At 50.1% G+C, this 15,237-nt stretch overlaps 1 long non-coding RNA gene across 2 annotated transcripts in view; it reads left to right on the plus strand.

Annotated features, from left to right (window-relative positions):
• Positions 1-15,237, plus strand: part of LOC112543852 (uncharacterized) — a 34,002-nt gene that overhangs the window by 270 nt on the left and 18,495 nt on the right. The window lies entirely within an intron of this gene.

Here is a 15,237-nt window from a genome sequence, read left to right on the forward strand (position 1 = left end):
CCCCCCCCCCAGTCCCTCTGCCATCCTGCCAGGCTCCAGAAAACCCCTCATTCCCTGCGCCATCCTGCCAGGCTCCAGAAAACCCTCATTCCCTGCGCCATCCTGCCAGGCTCCAGAAAACCCTCATTCCCTGCGCCATCCTGCCATGCTTAGCCTCCACCGCAGCCCCTAGTCCTTGTGCCATCCGACCAGCCTCACCCTCGGGCCAACCCCTCAGTCCCTGCGCCATCCCGCCGGGCTCGGCCTCCAGCCCATACTCTGTGCCAGCACGGCTCAGGCAGCAGTTGCAGTGCACTGCAGCTGACAGCTTTCCTGCACCAGATGCCATTGCTGCAAGGGGGTGGGTCAGACCCTGGCACAGATGTGAAGTCTCACATTTGGGCTGCCCATCTCTACCACAGTGTGTGCATCAGGGCTAGTTGGGGAAAGGGAGTGAGAGGAAGGCCAGAGCATCTGGAGCAGAGATACCTTTGACAATTCAGGTCTCAGAGTCTGCTTGTGGGTGATTTTCACCTATGCATCATGGGAGCACAGTGGACATAGAGACACTACCACTTGGGTACAAAAACCGGTGATATCCCAGGATGGTACCGAGCCCTTGAAACTGTACAGCTGGTAGAGTGTGCTATAAGCAGTCATCTGAGCAAGTTCTTATTCAAATGATTGCTAACAGAAAAGGAATCTCGGGCTCAAAGATTCTTTTAATTAAGAAACAAAATTCAGCTTCTGACACACAATTTTTTAAATTTTTAGTTTATTTATTGAACAAACATAAGGAAATCAGGGGAAACCTTTGGGAATCCCTGCTGCACAGGATGATTTGAGATTGTCTTTGCCCAGAGATGTTAGAATTTATGCTTTACAACTTTTCATCCATTGTTCGTCCTATAGGAGGAGAAGAAACAGTTATAAAATAAACAAAATTAAGTCCGTACCTTAGTTCAGAACAGTAAAATGTTCACACAGACTTTCACTCCACACAATAAATTAAAGAAACTGGCACTGAATTAATCAGTAAAACCTTAGATTTACCACTTTGCTAACATACTCCTTTGTGCTTTATGCCAATGGTGACTCCATTTTTCATGGAAAAGAGGAAGAAATATTAGCTGTTATAAGCAAGTATATGGTAATCACTCTGAAGAGTAAAAACTGTTATAAAGATGCTTTTAAATTACTTAGATAAACATAAACTGGTTTGGGGGGGGATTGAGAAAATACATTGGGCAAGTCATGTAAGGCATATTTTTTTGATACATGTTTTACCATTTGTTCCATATGAACCTATCTCTTAGACCGCCACATCCAGACTGCCCACTTGTGTCCTGGGATTTGTAGTCTGACTTTTTGGTAAGAAACCAAGTCAGTCTATAAAAATGCATTCTACACCACTAGAGTTACACATTCATAATGACTGAAGAATATACTGTGATCTCAAGAATGATAACCTTCTGGGAACAATGGAAGAGAGTCTAGAGAGGCTCAAATAATTGCTGGTATGTTAGTAAAAAGAATGGCACACACAGGTTGGTCCGCTATTACTCTTGCTCATCCCAATTGTAAAGTCAGCTGGCCTGCAAGGAATGGGTAAGGTTTCTCCTGGCTACTACAGGTTTGATCTCCCTGGTCCAGCACCCTTGGGACCTGACCAGTCCAGGGAAGGTCATTTCTGGACCCCCTGCTACCAACCCCCAACCATGGCCCAGCTGCCAGCCAGAGACTGCCACCGGGCTTCCTGACCCCATTAGGCAGCCCAACCATGGCGTGCCAGGCTCCCAGCCATGCCCGCAGCCTTGCTGGGGTACACCAGGCTCCTGGCTTCACTGGTAGATTGCTGCCCTGCTGGCCTGCAGAGTTCCCAGCTCCACTGGGACTTTCTGGTTCTGGAACATCTATGATCCTGCCAGACCATGGATGTTTCTGGACCAGAGAGTCCCAGTTTAGAGAGATTCAACCTGTAGTTACTACTCTCAGGGATACTAAGAGGACAAGTTGTCCCCTCCTCCAAGTCCCATTCTCACTGCTCCTTCTGCTGGCTTCCTCATCCATGCTGTGCCTCTCAGTGCAGCCTTATAGTGAGGAGGAGACATCGACTACTGGCAGCTTTATGCTCTCTTACCACACCTGTCTGCTGGCCATAAGTAGCAGCAGCACTGCCACAGCCACTAGCACATTCCGTACCCAGGAGGGAATTGCCCTGGGACAATGTGCATATGTGGGCAGCAGAGACAGGAATGCATGTGGGAGCAACAGGATCTGAGTTGGAGAAATAATGCCACTGTTGGATGTACTTTAAAAACCCACTATGTCTACACTGGTGGGTTCTTGCACAAGAACATCCATTCTTGCGCAAGAACCTGCAGAGCATCCACACTGCCTACCCGCTCTTGCGCAAGAAGATTTACAGTACAGTGTCGGAAGATAGGGCTCCTTGAGCAAGAGCTATGCTCTTTTCTAACAAGAGTAAGCCCTCTTGTGCAAGAGCTCTTGCGCAAGAGGGCAGTGTGGATGTGCAGCAGGGGTTTCTTGCGCAATAAAACCCGATGGCTAAAATGTCCATCAGAGCTTTCTTGTGCAAGAGAGCGTCCACACTGCCACAGATGCTCTTGCGCAAAAGCACATGGCAGTGTTCTTGTGCAAGAACCCACCAGTGTGGACATAGCCATACAGAACCTGGGGAAAAGTTCTCAGCTATTACAGATCAGCATAGACTTCAGTGGAGTTTCCCAATGGAAGAATCTGGTCTACTAAGAAATGTTTGCCTGAACTTTGTCCTACAGGAGTGACATTAGTTCCTTGGTTTCAGAGAGTATTAGTCTGTATGGGTATGTCTACACTACAGTGTTATTTGAAATATCTTATTTTGAAATAGTTATTTCGAAATAACGCGTCTACACACAAAATGCATTTTGAAATAGCATTTTGCTATTTCGAAATAGTGCATCCACACTGAGTGGACTCTGAGTTGCATTTAAGGCTGGCTGGAACCAGTTCCAGCAGGGCACCAGGTCAGGACTTACTGTGTGGGGCTGCTGCCTGAGACTATCTGAGGTCTGTGTTTAAAGGGACCACCCCCTGGACAGCCGGTTCTTGGCTTTCCCTGCTTGCTTGTTGTCGTGAGAATCACAGGTCCGATAATGAATACCCAAGGGGGGAAGGACAGAACCAGGTGGACAGTTTTATCAAATAAAAAATATTTATTTATGACAGTGGTGAATTTATAGTATTTAGTCTAAGATTTTTAATAGACCGTGTTAATAATGAATTTACAGTATTTATTATATTTATTCTATGATTTCTAGTTAAACGTGTCGGATATAAGGATGGGAATGGCAAGGGGAATAGTCTCTAATCTTAAAATATCCAGCTACACTAATTAAATAACAGTGATAATTACAAACTCTATGTACTACCCAAAACAACTACAACACTAAGCTTATACAACAAGAAAAAAATCAAATCATACATACCAACTTACACAGCACACGGAACATTTCACAGATATCGGTTCGGTTGCGAAGGCCTTGGTTACGCCCGAGAGTTGGGGGAGGTGGCTGGTCGGTTGATCAGGCCAGCAGCGCTTTGAAGTATACGAGAAGGCACACGCGCGGTGGTACGTGTGTTGCGAAGACCTCCTAGAGCGAACTGTGCCATGGGTATATATCCCCAAATCTGCACGTCGCTTTCCTGCGCTTGCATATTACCATATATGGCCCAATGGTCACCAAGTGGGGGGGTCTGTGTCCCAGGGGTTGGGCCGAAACTGTGCAGGTTTCATGCGACCAGGTAAGCCCCACAGTTCTCACGCCAAGGTGATGGGTGGGAGAGTCAGGCTATTTTCCCCTTTTCACACCTCCTTTTTCTAAAGGCAATGGTATGCAGGAAGGGTGCGGCCGGTTTCTCTCAAGGAGTCAAGAGCGGCCTGGCCAAACTTTTTTACTGGGGGGCAGTTTCTTTTCTCTAACACTTGTCTACCTCGATGACAGACAGCAAAGCATTTTGTCTCTATGTGCTCTGGTTGCCCTCAGTTGGGACACTGCAGCACTCTGCAGCATGGAGCCAGAGCTGCCCCTGGGCAGTCTGGTGCTTCTCTTGGATGCGTTGCTGTGATCCAGACTGCATTTTCTGCAGGCTGCCATCCGGGAGGTCCACTGGGGGGCTGTCAGTATCCAGGAGGCCCTGCGGGAGAGCTTCCACCCTGAGGAGCACTAAGAGCCTCCCTGGTCTGCCCCACTGGGGGCTTGTGCCTCTTTCCTCTCCCACGTTCTTTCACTTATCCCTCCCTAACCCTTCTGATGTAAAATAAAATACACGTATTTTCATGAACACAAACTCTCTTTATTTAACAAAACGGGGGGGGAGGGAATGAAACTCTGGTGAGACAGGGGAAAGGAGGCAGGAGAGGGAAGAAGAGAGGGTGAGAGAGGGTAGGAGGAAACCTGGGAGGGAGAAGGGGGAAGCAAGGGAGAAAAGGGGAGGGGAAGCTTAAGGCTCAGGGTTGGGGTTCTTGCCGGACCAACTTGATTTTCATGCAAACCTGCTCCTGGGTTTGCATGTGGCCTTTGGTGGCCAGGCTGGCAGCTATCTTGCCATAGACAGCCGCATTCCTCCATCTAGTGCGGAGATCATGGATGTTGGGGGAATCCCCCCCAAACCTGAATAAGGTCCATGATCTGCACCCTGGTCCAGAAAGTTGCCCGCCTTCTCTGGGCCCTGGCAGTCTCCTGGGGAGCGGTGGAGGGCTGGCTGCCAGTGGCTTGCTGGCTCATGCTTTGGGCCACTGGTTCAGGGGCAGTGACTGCTGGCTCTGGACTGGCAGGCTTGGAGCTGGCAAAGGCACTGTGGCCAGAGTCAACCCCTTTAAGGGCTCCAAGAAGGGGGGAGAGAGAGGAGTGTTCTTGGTTGAGGCTAGAGTGGCCACTAGGGCACCCTGGGAAAGCTGGAGGCCCCCTATTTCGAAATAAGTGTCTACACAGCTCTTATTTCAAAATAGCTATTTTGAATTTGGTGTTATTCCTTGTAGAATGAGGTTTACCAAATTCGAAATAAGCACTCTGCTATTTCGAATTTATTTCGAAATACAGGCAGTCCCCGAGTTACGCGGATCCGACTTATGTCGGATCCGCAGTTACGAACGGGGCACTTCCTCTCCCTGGTCTCGAGCAGACCAGGGAGAGGAAGCAAAGCGGCGGCGGAACGCGCGGCCAGCTGACAGCCCAGACGCGTCTGGGCTGTCAGCTGGCCGCGCGCTCCGCCGCTCTGCTGTGCTCCGCTCTGCTCCCCCTCCCCCTGATCTGCAGGGTGGGGGGGGGAGCAGAGCGGAGCACGAGGCCAGCTGACAGCCCAGATGCGTCTGGGCTGTCAGCTGGCCGCGCATTCTGCCGCTCTGCTCTGCTCCGCTCTGCTCCCCCTCCCCCTGGTCTGCAAACCATGGGGGGGGGGGGGGAAGCAGAGCGGAGCACGCGACCAGCTGACAGCCCAGACGCGTCTGGGCTGTCAGCTGGCCGCGGGTTCCGCCGCTCTGCTCTACTCTGCTCCCCCTCCCCCAGGTCTGCAGACCTGGGGGACGGGGAGCAGAGCAGAGCAAAGCCGCGGAGCCCGAGGGCAGCAGGATAGCCACGGCGCGTCTGGGCTGTCCCGCTGCCCGCGTGTTCCGCCGCTTTGCTCCCCGTCCCCCTGGTCTGCAGACCAGGGGGACGGGGAGCAAAGCAGAGCAAAGCCACGGAGCCCGAGGGCAGCAGGATAGCCACGGCGCGTCTGGGCTGTCCCGCTGCCCCCGTGCTCCGCGGCTTTGCTCCGGACGCCTGTGGTACAGCAGCTGGGGCGCTGCCGGTTGGTCCCGTAGCGCCGCTCTGGGTGCCACTGGACCAACCCAGCAGCACCCCAGCTGCTCTGCCCCAGGTGTCCCCTAGTCAGCAGCTGCTGAAAATGACCAGTGGCTGACTACAGGAAGCCCCTGCCCCGGGCTTCCTGGAATCAGCCGCTGATCAGTTTCAGCAGCAGCTGACTTGGGGATGCCTGGGGTTCTTAAGTTGAATCTGTATGTAAGTCAGAACTGGCGTCCAGATTCAGCCACTGTTGAAACTGATCAGTTTCAGCAGCGGCTGAATCTGGACGCCAGTTCCGACTTACATACAGATTCAACTTAAGAACAAACCTACAGTCCCTATCTTGTACGTAACCCGGGGACTGCCTGTAGCGGTTTGGCTGTGTAGATGCTAGGAAAGTTATTTCAAAATAAGGGCTGTTATTTCGAAATAACTTTGCTGTATAGACATACCCTAACTGAAAAAATAACTAATAGTCTTGCAGCACCTTAGAAACTAATAAAAATGTAGATGGTATCATGAGCTTTCGTGGGCACCACCCACTTCTTCAGATGAAAGATCCTTGGACATCTTAAGAAACTCCGGCCATCTGAAGAAGTGGACTGTGCCCACAAAAGCTCATGATACCATCTACATGTTTTGTTAGTCTATAAAGAGCTACCAGACTATTTGTTGTTTTTTAAATAACTCCAATGTCAGACTTAATCCAGATGTACTAAATCAGTTTGGAGAAAATGACATTCAGAGATGACAAAACAGATGATTTCAAAAGAGGAAGAGTAAAATCAGCAGAAATGACAAAATTGGGCTGGAATATTTTACCTAAAGGTGAATAAGCAGCAAAGTACATTACTGGATTTACAGTTTGAAGCACAGAGTATTAAAATGAATATAGGAAACACGTGCTGTTTTTCTGGCAAAGGCTTAGTCATTATTCATTTTCTTTTTCTATCAAGCATGAAGTGCTAGTGGGCCAGGTTTAAATGATCCCGTTTGGTGGTCCCTTTTCTTAATTTGACTCATGCCACATTCAGGCTATGTCTACACTGTAGCCTTCTTCCGCAAAAGCTTATGCAAATGAAGTGCAGCGATAGTCCACTCTGCGCTTCATTTGCATAATTAATTAGCAGCCGCTTTTGCACAAGAGGCTTTTGCCAAAAAAGGAGCCGTGTAGACGGTTTCTTTTTGTGCAAAACTCCCCTCTTGCGCAAGAGCTGTTCTTCCTGAAAAATGAGAAAGAACGGCTCTTGTGCATATGTCATGTTCTCATTTGCATTTCCTCTTCGAATCCCTTTTATACAGGAGGTTTTTGTGCAAAAAGGATCCATCTTCACAGCTTTTTTTTGTGCAAAAACCTCTTGTGCAAAAGGGATCTGAAGAGGAAATGCAAATGAGAGCATGATATATGCAAACGAGCATTTAATTTGCATTTCCTCTTGTGGAAGAGGCTTGTAGTATAGATGCAGCCCCAGTGATAAGGAGCAGATGCTGACTGAATTTGGCCAGAAACCTTAGTCCTTAGGTAGCAATGCTTTGAGCTGCAATGATGCCAGACCACTTACTGCTGGCTTGGTGTGGGAAATCAAATCCACCCTGCACAGGGGGGTCCCAAGTTCACTGTGTCATGCTATGCTTGCTTTCACAAGGTGGTGTAAGACAAATTATCTGCCCACTCTGGGAATTGTGGTTGGAAATGGTCTAGGCCTGAGAAAATTAATTCCCGATGGGACCTATGAGGAACCCAAAATCTGGGGACAATGTAAGGAGTTTTTCCTAGCCTTGGAGTGTCAGGATATCCAGATAAAAAGAGTCAGTCAAAGTCCTGAAGTGTGTTATTGCCCTTGTGGAAGCTGGTAACCTCAGGCCGTTATAACTATTTAAGTACCTAAAAGAGTGTTACAAGGGGGAGGGAGAAAAATTTTTCTCATTGGCCTGTGAAGATAGGACAAGAAGCAATGGGCTTAACTACAGCAAGGGAGGTTTAGTTTGGACATTCGGAGAAACTTCCTAACTGTGAGGGTGGTTAAACACTGGAATAAATTGCCTAGGGAGGTTGTGGAATCACTATCTCTGGAGATATTTAAGAGCATGTTAGAGAGACACCTACCAGGGATAGTCTAGATGGTTCTTGGTCCTGCAGTGAGGGCCGAAGACTGGACTTGATGACCTGTTGAGGTCCCTTTCAGTTCTAGTGTTCTATGATTCTATGATTGGCAATCAGTTCAGGCTTTGCAAATCCAGGGGTGATTCAGCTGGTTTTGATAGTTCATGAGGCAATTAATGCTGTTTTGGAGGCCAGATATGTAAAATTTGGAAATATCCCTGAAATAATTCTGGTATTTGCATGGATGGGTTCTTGAGCTGTGCAGGTCTGATTGACAGTATGCATATTCACACATCCTCGGAATGCCATTTGAAGCAGAAAAGTATCTTACTGGGGAGGACAGGACACCATCATTACAAAGGCTCTTATGGACACTGTGGCACATTCATGGACACCTCCAAAGGATTCACTGGTAAAGTGCTTTACACTCCTGGCCTCTTTCCACCTGGGCAAGCTAGGCCATTGTTCTTCCTAATGACACATTGAGCAGGTGCAGGATGGTGGAATGTGCCTTTTGCCTATTGACAGCAAAATAGTGCTGCATACAAACTCATTTAGATTAGAGTATTTTTAATTTCCAACATGTGATTGGGGTATGTTGTGTGCTTCACCATGTATACTAGAAAAGGGGGAATAATTTGGGGCAGAATGGATCAACCACAATGATGAGTTGGGATCTACTTACAGACACTGATTGTGTTAAGAGTTGAACCCATATTCAATCCAGTGAAGACAAATCATCTCTCACAACTCAAAACCACTCTACTACAGGGCCTGCTGCGGTTGGGGTTGGGGGGGTGCTCCAGCCCAGCCAGACCAGCCTCTGTCTGTGGTGGGTGTGGCATGGCATGCTGTGGGCAGTCCCCCTTCATACCCAGCCTGGCTTGGCTGGAGCAATGCAGTGTAGGCAGGGGCACTCCATTTGGGTTAAAACAGCACCCTACTCACCTCTGTTTAATCGGTTAACTGGGATTTTACATCCCTCCTCTGAACCCAGAAGTAGCACTGATATGTAAAGCTCTGAACAAGAGGCATCTGCATCCACTCATCCTTGGCAGGAAATCTCCCTTGAACAATGAAGAACAGCAGTGCAGAGCTGACACTCTGCTGAAAAAAGAAATATATTCTTTGTAGCTGTACTGTAGAAATTAAACACTAGAACAGTGGTCTTCAACCTTTTTAACCACAAGATCACTTTTTCAATTTAAATGCAATGCAAGCCCAAATACCCTTGCCTGGCTTCCTTCCCCCCCTGCTTCTTTGAGGCCCTGCCTCTGCTCTGTCCCTTCTCCAAGCCCTTACTATGCTCACTTCACCCCAGGCTGGGATTGGGGTATAGGCTCTGGTTTGGGGCTATGGAGTTTGGGAGGGGATGCCCTGAAGGTAGGGTGGATTCTGGAGCAGATAGTGGGATTGAGCCCAGCACCCTGTGCAACAGAGGCTGATGCCCTAGCCCTGAGTTCACTGAAGATCCCACTCCACTGCCTTATCTTCAGCAGGTCCCTTATTCTGCTTTCCAAAGCCTGTGTTGGCTGTCCAGCCAGACTTGGCAGATAGGGCATTCACCTGGGGAGCTCAGGGTGGTGGACTGAGTCCGGCCTCCCCCCCGCTCATCCTGGGAGCAGCAGGATAGCCAACACAGGCTGCTCCGGGGATGAAGCTGTCTTCTGTATTAGGAAAGCAAGATAAGGGACACCCTGAAGCTTAGGCAGTGGTATGGATTCTTGAGTGGACTAGAGGGTATGGTATTTGTCTCAGGAGCACAGGGTGGTGGGCTCAACTCCTATCTCCCCTTGGCAGCTCAGGACCTGTCTTGGCCACCTTGGGAGTGACCAGACAGCCAACACAGGCTGCCATAGAGATGGAGCTGGTTCCTGAATTAGAAAGGCAGGGACCCTCTGAAGGTAGCAAAATGGTATGTACTCTGGAGGGGAATAGGGCATTTGCCTGGAAAAGGTGGGGTTGTGGGTTCAAGTCCCACCCACCCTAGGAGCAAACTGCCCCAAGGATAGAGCAGTGTGCTAAGGCAGGCTTTCTCCTGCACCACTCTTGGAAGTGGCTTCATGTGCTGCTCCTCATCTGCAGGCACCAACCCCACAGCTTCTACTGGTTAGGACTCTCTGTTATTCATCAAGGGGGAGATGCCACTGCAGGAGTGGTGCCCACAGGCAAGGACAGCATGTGGAGACGCTCTGCTCTGACTTTCTCAAGGGCTGCAGGGGTATGCTACCCAGAGGGTGGGAGAGGCTCTGGGATTAGCCCAGGGTGGAGGATTGGGGTCCAGGAGGGGTTCTGGATATAAACTCTAGGACAGAGTGGGTGCAAGGGGACTTGAGGTTGGGTACAGGAGAAGGTTCAGGATATAGGCTCTGGCAGGGCACCATTTAACTGAGGTGGCTTCCTGGTAGTGGGGCAGTGGAGTTAAGACAGGCTTACTCCTTCCCTGGCCCTGCATCCCTCCTGAAAGCAGCTGGCATGTACAGCAGGGCTGTGTCTAGACTGGCCAGTTTTTCCGGAAAATCAGCCACTTTTGCGGAAAAACTTGCCAGCTGTCTATACTGGCTGCTTGAATTTCCGCAAAAGCACTGACGATCTCATGTAAGATTGTCAGTGTTCTTGCGGAAATACTATGCTGTTCCCGTTCGGGCAAAAGGGCCAGTGTAGACAGCAGAAAAGTAGATTTGTTTTACACAAAAAAGCCCCGATTGTGAAAATGGCGATTGGGGCTTTTTTGTGGAAAAGCGCGTCTAGATTGGCAAGGACGCTTTTCCGCAAAAAGTGCTTTTGTGGAAAAGTGTCTGTGCTAATCTAGACGCTCTGTTCCGAAAATGCTTTTAATGGAAAACTTTTCAATTAAAAGCATTTCCGGAAAATCATGCTAGTCTAGACGTAGCCCAGTAGCTCCATGGCACCAGGATCTACAGACATTGAGCCCACCTGCCCCTGATCTACAGCCATTGAGCCCACAGCTTCTACTTGTCATGGTTCCCTGTTATCAATCAATGGGAGCTGCAGGAGCGGTGTCTGCAGGCAAGGACAGCATGTGGAGACCCCTGCTCTGCCTTTCTCAGGGGCTGCAGAGACATGCCAGCCACTTCCAGGAACAGCAATTACTACAGGGATAATTACTCCAGCCACAGCAGGTTAAGCATTTTAGAACTCACTACTCAAAGAATTAAATTTAAGTGTAAGAGAGAAATGAAAGTTTTGAAATGAACAGACCAGTCACAAAGTAAACTACCCCACTTTGCAAGCAGTAAAAGAAGCAAAAACAACAACCTATGTATGTTGGTTGGGTCAGGAAATGAGTGAAGGACAGCGTGTGTTTGTGAGAATGACCAAGATCTTTGTGACCAAGATTTGCATTGCCAAACTCCCTCCATCCCCTTCTCTCTGTATGGAGATGGAGTACAAGAATGGGAGTGGGGGAGACACCCTGTCATCAGTGTCTCCCCTTCTCACTTCCACACCCTGCACAACATGCAGAACTCTCCCAGAGGGGCAGTTCTAAGGCAGAGGGCAGAAACAGCAAGACAGTGGATGGAAGGGCAACTGAAATGCCAGCACTTGATAGCTTCCCTGCCAAACCAGTCAGGATCATCTTTCAGAGACTCCAAAATCTACTGGTAGATCCAGATCTACTGGTTGGTGACGGCTGCACCAGAACCTGATGACAGAACCACTAGATGGCACTAGTAGCTCACATGCTTATACTTTCCCAAATGCAGATACAGCTAGCATCTCAATAGTAAAATAATGTTTATGTGGAAAGACTCAGGGCAAAAGTAAAACTTTGCTTGCAAACAAGATTTGTATGCTTGGCTCCTTGGCAGAAATTCAGGGTAACTAATATGTGAGAATGAGGGTATGTCTACACTACAAAGTTAATTCGAACTAACAGACGTTAGTTCGAATTAACTTTGATAGGCGCTACACATACAAACCGCTAGTTTGAACTTAATTCGAACTAGCGGAGCGCTTAATTCGAACTAGGTAAACCTCATTCTACGAGGACTAACGCCTAGTTCGAATTAAGTAGTTCGAATTAAGGGCTGTGTAGTCACGTAATTCAAACTAGTGGGAGGCTAGCCCTCCCCAGCTTTCCCTGGTGGCCACTCTGGGCACCAACAGGAAAACTTTTCTGCTCCCCTCTCGGCCCCGGAGCCCTTAAAGGGGCACGGGCTGGCTACGGTGCCCATGCCAGGTGCAAGCCTGCCAGCACCCAGCCAGCAGACCCTGCACCTGGCACGGCTCGAGCCGGCCACCCGCCGCCACCCAGCCCTCCGCCTCTTCCCGGGACCAGGCTGGTGGCTCCCGGGAGCCTGCCCAGGTCCTCAAGAGGCGGGCGCCCACCTGGTCTAGTGCAGACATCGTGGACCTCATCCACGACCTCCGCACTAAGCACAGGAAAGTGGCCGTCTCCAGCCTTCCACAAACAGAGGCCAGGGACACCATTTCTATCCTCTGGCTAATACCACTCCATGGACCCAACCTCCATGACTATATCTAACTTCTCTTTAAACTCTGTTCTAGTTCTAGCCTTCACAGCCTCCTGTAGCAAGGAGTTCCACAGGTTGGCTATTTGCTTTGTGTTGTTAGTTTGAAGCCTGCTACCCATTCATTTCATTTGGTGTCCTTTAGTCCTTCTATTATGGGAACTGTAACCCTTCTGCCGGGTAGGCCTGGCAGTAACCTGCGCTGGGTTCAATATCTTGGGGTCAATCTCACAAAGAACCGGCTCGAGCCCCCACCCAGTGATCTGGGAAATTAACGCACCCCTGGGCACCTCTGAGAGGCAATGCTTCCCCACTCGCAAGCACTGAGTCTGAGTGTAGGAAAAGAACATTTAATGAAACAGAGAGAGAATTCATACGGCATTAGCTTGGGGAAAACACCACAAACAGAGTTCATAACCCAAACATGAGCCAAGCCCCCACCCCAGCCAAGAATCGCCCGAAGTCCACAGAATCCGACTCCCCAAAAGTCTCTGTCCCCACAAGTCTTTGACCCCCCAAAGTTCACCCGCAGGGTTCACCTCCCAACCTGGGTAGAAATGGGGGTGGGGGGATAGATAGGGAGCACCTTATACGAAACTCTGCCACGCTTCACCAGCTGTCTCGTCCCACACCTCTGGACGCCACACCATGCCACTGGTCGCCTGTCGCCACTCCTCGCCTGCCGCCGCTCCACGCCACGCCGCTGGTCGCCGCTCCTCGCCTGCCGCCGCTCCACGCCACGCCGCTGATGGCCACTCCTCATCCGCCGTCGCTCTACACCACGCTGCTGATGGCTGCTCTTCGCCTGCTGCCGCTCCACGCCAGGCCACTGGTCACCACCACTTTACTGGCTGCAATAGGGCTGGCTCTCAGCCAAGCCCATAATTTCAGCTCAGTGATTTCAACTCTTTAGCCACCAGCTGGGCTGCCAAATGAATCCAGCTTTCACTGGACTAGCAAACAAAAAGACTCCTCAGGGAGTCTGCTTTAGGTCTGTCCTTAAAACAAAGGGGGAAAGGTGCAGGCTGGGCCAGTCTTATAGCTCACACCTGGTAAGTGTGAAGCAGGCTGACTCAAGTCCTTTAACCCTTTCCCCCAGCTCTGTTCCCTCAACTCTGGAAGGGGGGAGGCTTGTTCCTCCGAGACCTCTTACCATGATGATGGTGTCTCTCCTGCAAGCACTGGTGGCATGTTTTACAGTTCCCACATTTAGGGGTAGCATGATTAGTTACCCCCACAACAGTCCCAAATTATATACAAGTCTCCACATTCCATTCCAACACTGACCCTCCATCAGCCCTGGCTGAATGGGATTTACATAGCCACACCTTGGATTCTCTCCTGAGCAGTATTTACATGTCAACAGTTAACAGTTAATTACCTTGTAGAGCTAAACAACTGGGCTGTGTCTACACTGGCATGAATTTCCGGAAATGCTTAAAATGGAATACTATTCCGTTTTCAGTTTTTCCAGAAAAGGAGCGTCTACATTGGCAGGCTGCTTTTCCGGAAAAGCCCTTGGAATAAGCGATTTTGGAATAAAAACTCCAAAATAGCTCATTTCCTAATAGTGTGCCTATACTGCAAATGCCCATTGAAATAGTGCTGATCCCAGCCCCTGGAAGCACTCCAGGCAGGGCATCAGGACAGCAGTCACTTCCTGGAGCTGCTACCTGAGGCTATCTGAGGCTCATGATTAAAGCGACTCTCTGTACAGTTGTGTCTCAGGCTCCTCTCCTTTGCCTACCTCCTCAAAGGACAGCAAAGCCTTTTCACTGCGTGCTCTGGTTGCACTTCTGCCATAGAGTCGGACCTGGTGCAGTTTTTGCAGGTTGCCCTCGTGGCACCGAAGAGCCAGGACCTGCAGCTCCCTGTGAGGCACCTCCTCACCTTTCTCCACATACTGCTCATGCAGCACAACCCCTCCCACCCTCTCCTGCACACCGGGCACCACCGCTTCTGGCGACTGGACACCACTTCTGATTGGTGGGACTGAATCATCATGGAGTGGTGGGATGACCAGCAGTGGCTCCAGAACTTCCGCATGAGGAAGGAGATGTTCCTGGAGCTGTGCAGGTGTCTCACTCCTGCCCTCTGGTGATGGGCCACCCATATGAGACCAGCCATCCCCCTCCAGAAGCAAATCGCCATCGTGCTGTGGAAGCTTGCCACATCAGACAGCTACTGCTCTGTTTGGAACCAGTTTGGCATGGGAAGATTGACTGTTGGGGTTGTAGTCATGTAGGTACGACTCTCTTACTACATTATTGGGAGGGTGGTGAACTGCTGGATTGGGGTTCCCTAGAGAAAGGGGTGGTGGCAGTGGAAGCTCCCTCCTGCGGAGGTTTTCCAGTCCTGGCTTCACAAAACCCTGATGGAGGATGAGGTTAGTTGGGGTTGGGCTTGGTGTGGTGTGTCCATGACCCCATCCTCCTTAGTGGTGGCTTAAGGCAGGCCTGTCTGGAAACCCTGTGAGCAGGAGCACAGTGGTCCTTTGAGGCAGTCTCACTGCAGCTGTCTGCTCCAGACTGGCACTCCACGTGCACCCATGTGCCCAGGCTGCTTCGTGATCCCAGGCTGAGACGGCCAAGCAAGGAGTGCACTGCCCCCACTGCCCACCGCCTCCCCTGTGTGTGTCTAAGGACAGTAATGGAGCTTACCTGATGGGCCTTCCTTGACTTTGTCTAATCCCAGGGCGACATCCTGGGAGGGTGGTACCAGCTCCAGGGACTGTCTGAGCTCCTGGCTGTCGAGCATCCTGGTGTAAGTAGTCTGGTCCTGCTCCGCCTCATCCTCTTCCTCCTCAACC

This window comes from Pelodiscus sinensis, chromosome 16 (assembly GCF_052426305.1).
Source record: "Pelodiscus sinensis isolate ZL-2025 chromosome 16, ASM5242630v1, whole genome shotgun sequence".
NCBI classification, from domain to species: domain Eukaryota; kingdom Metazoa; phylum Chordata; order Testudines; family Trionychidae; genus Pelodiscus; species Pelodiscus sinensis.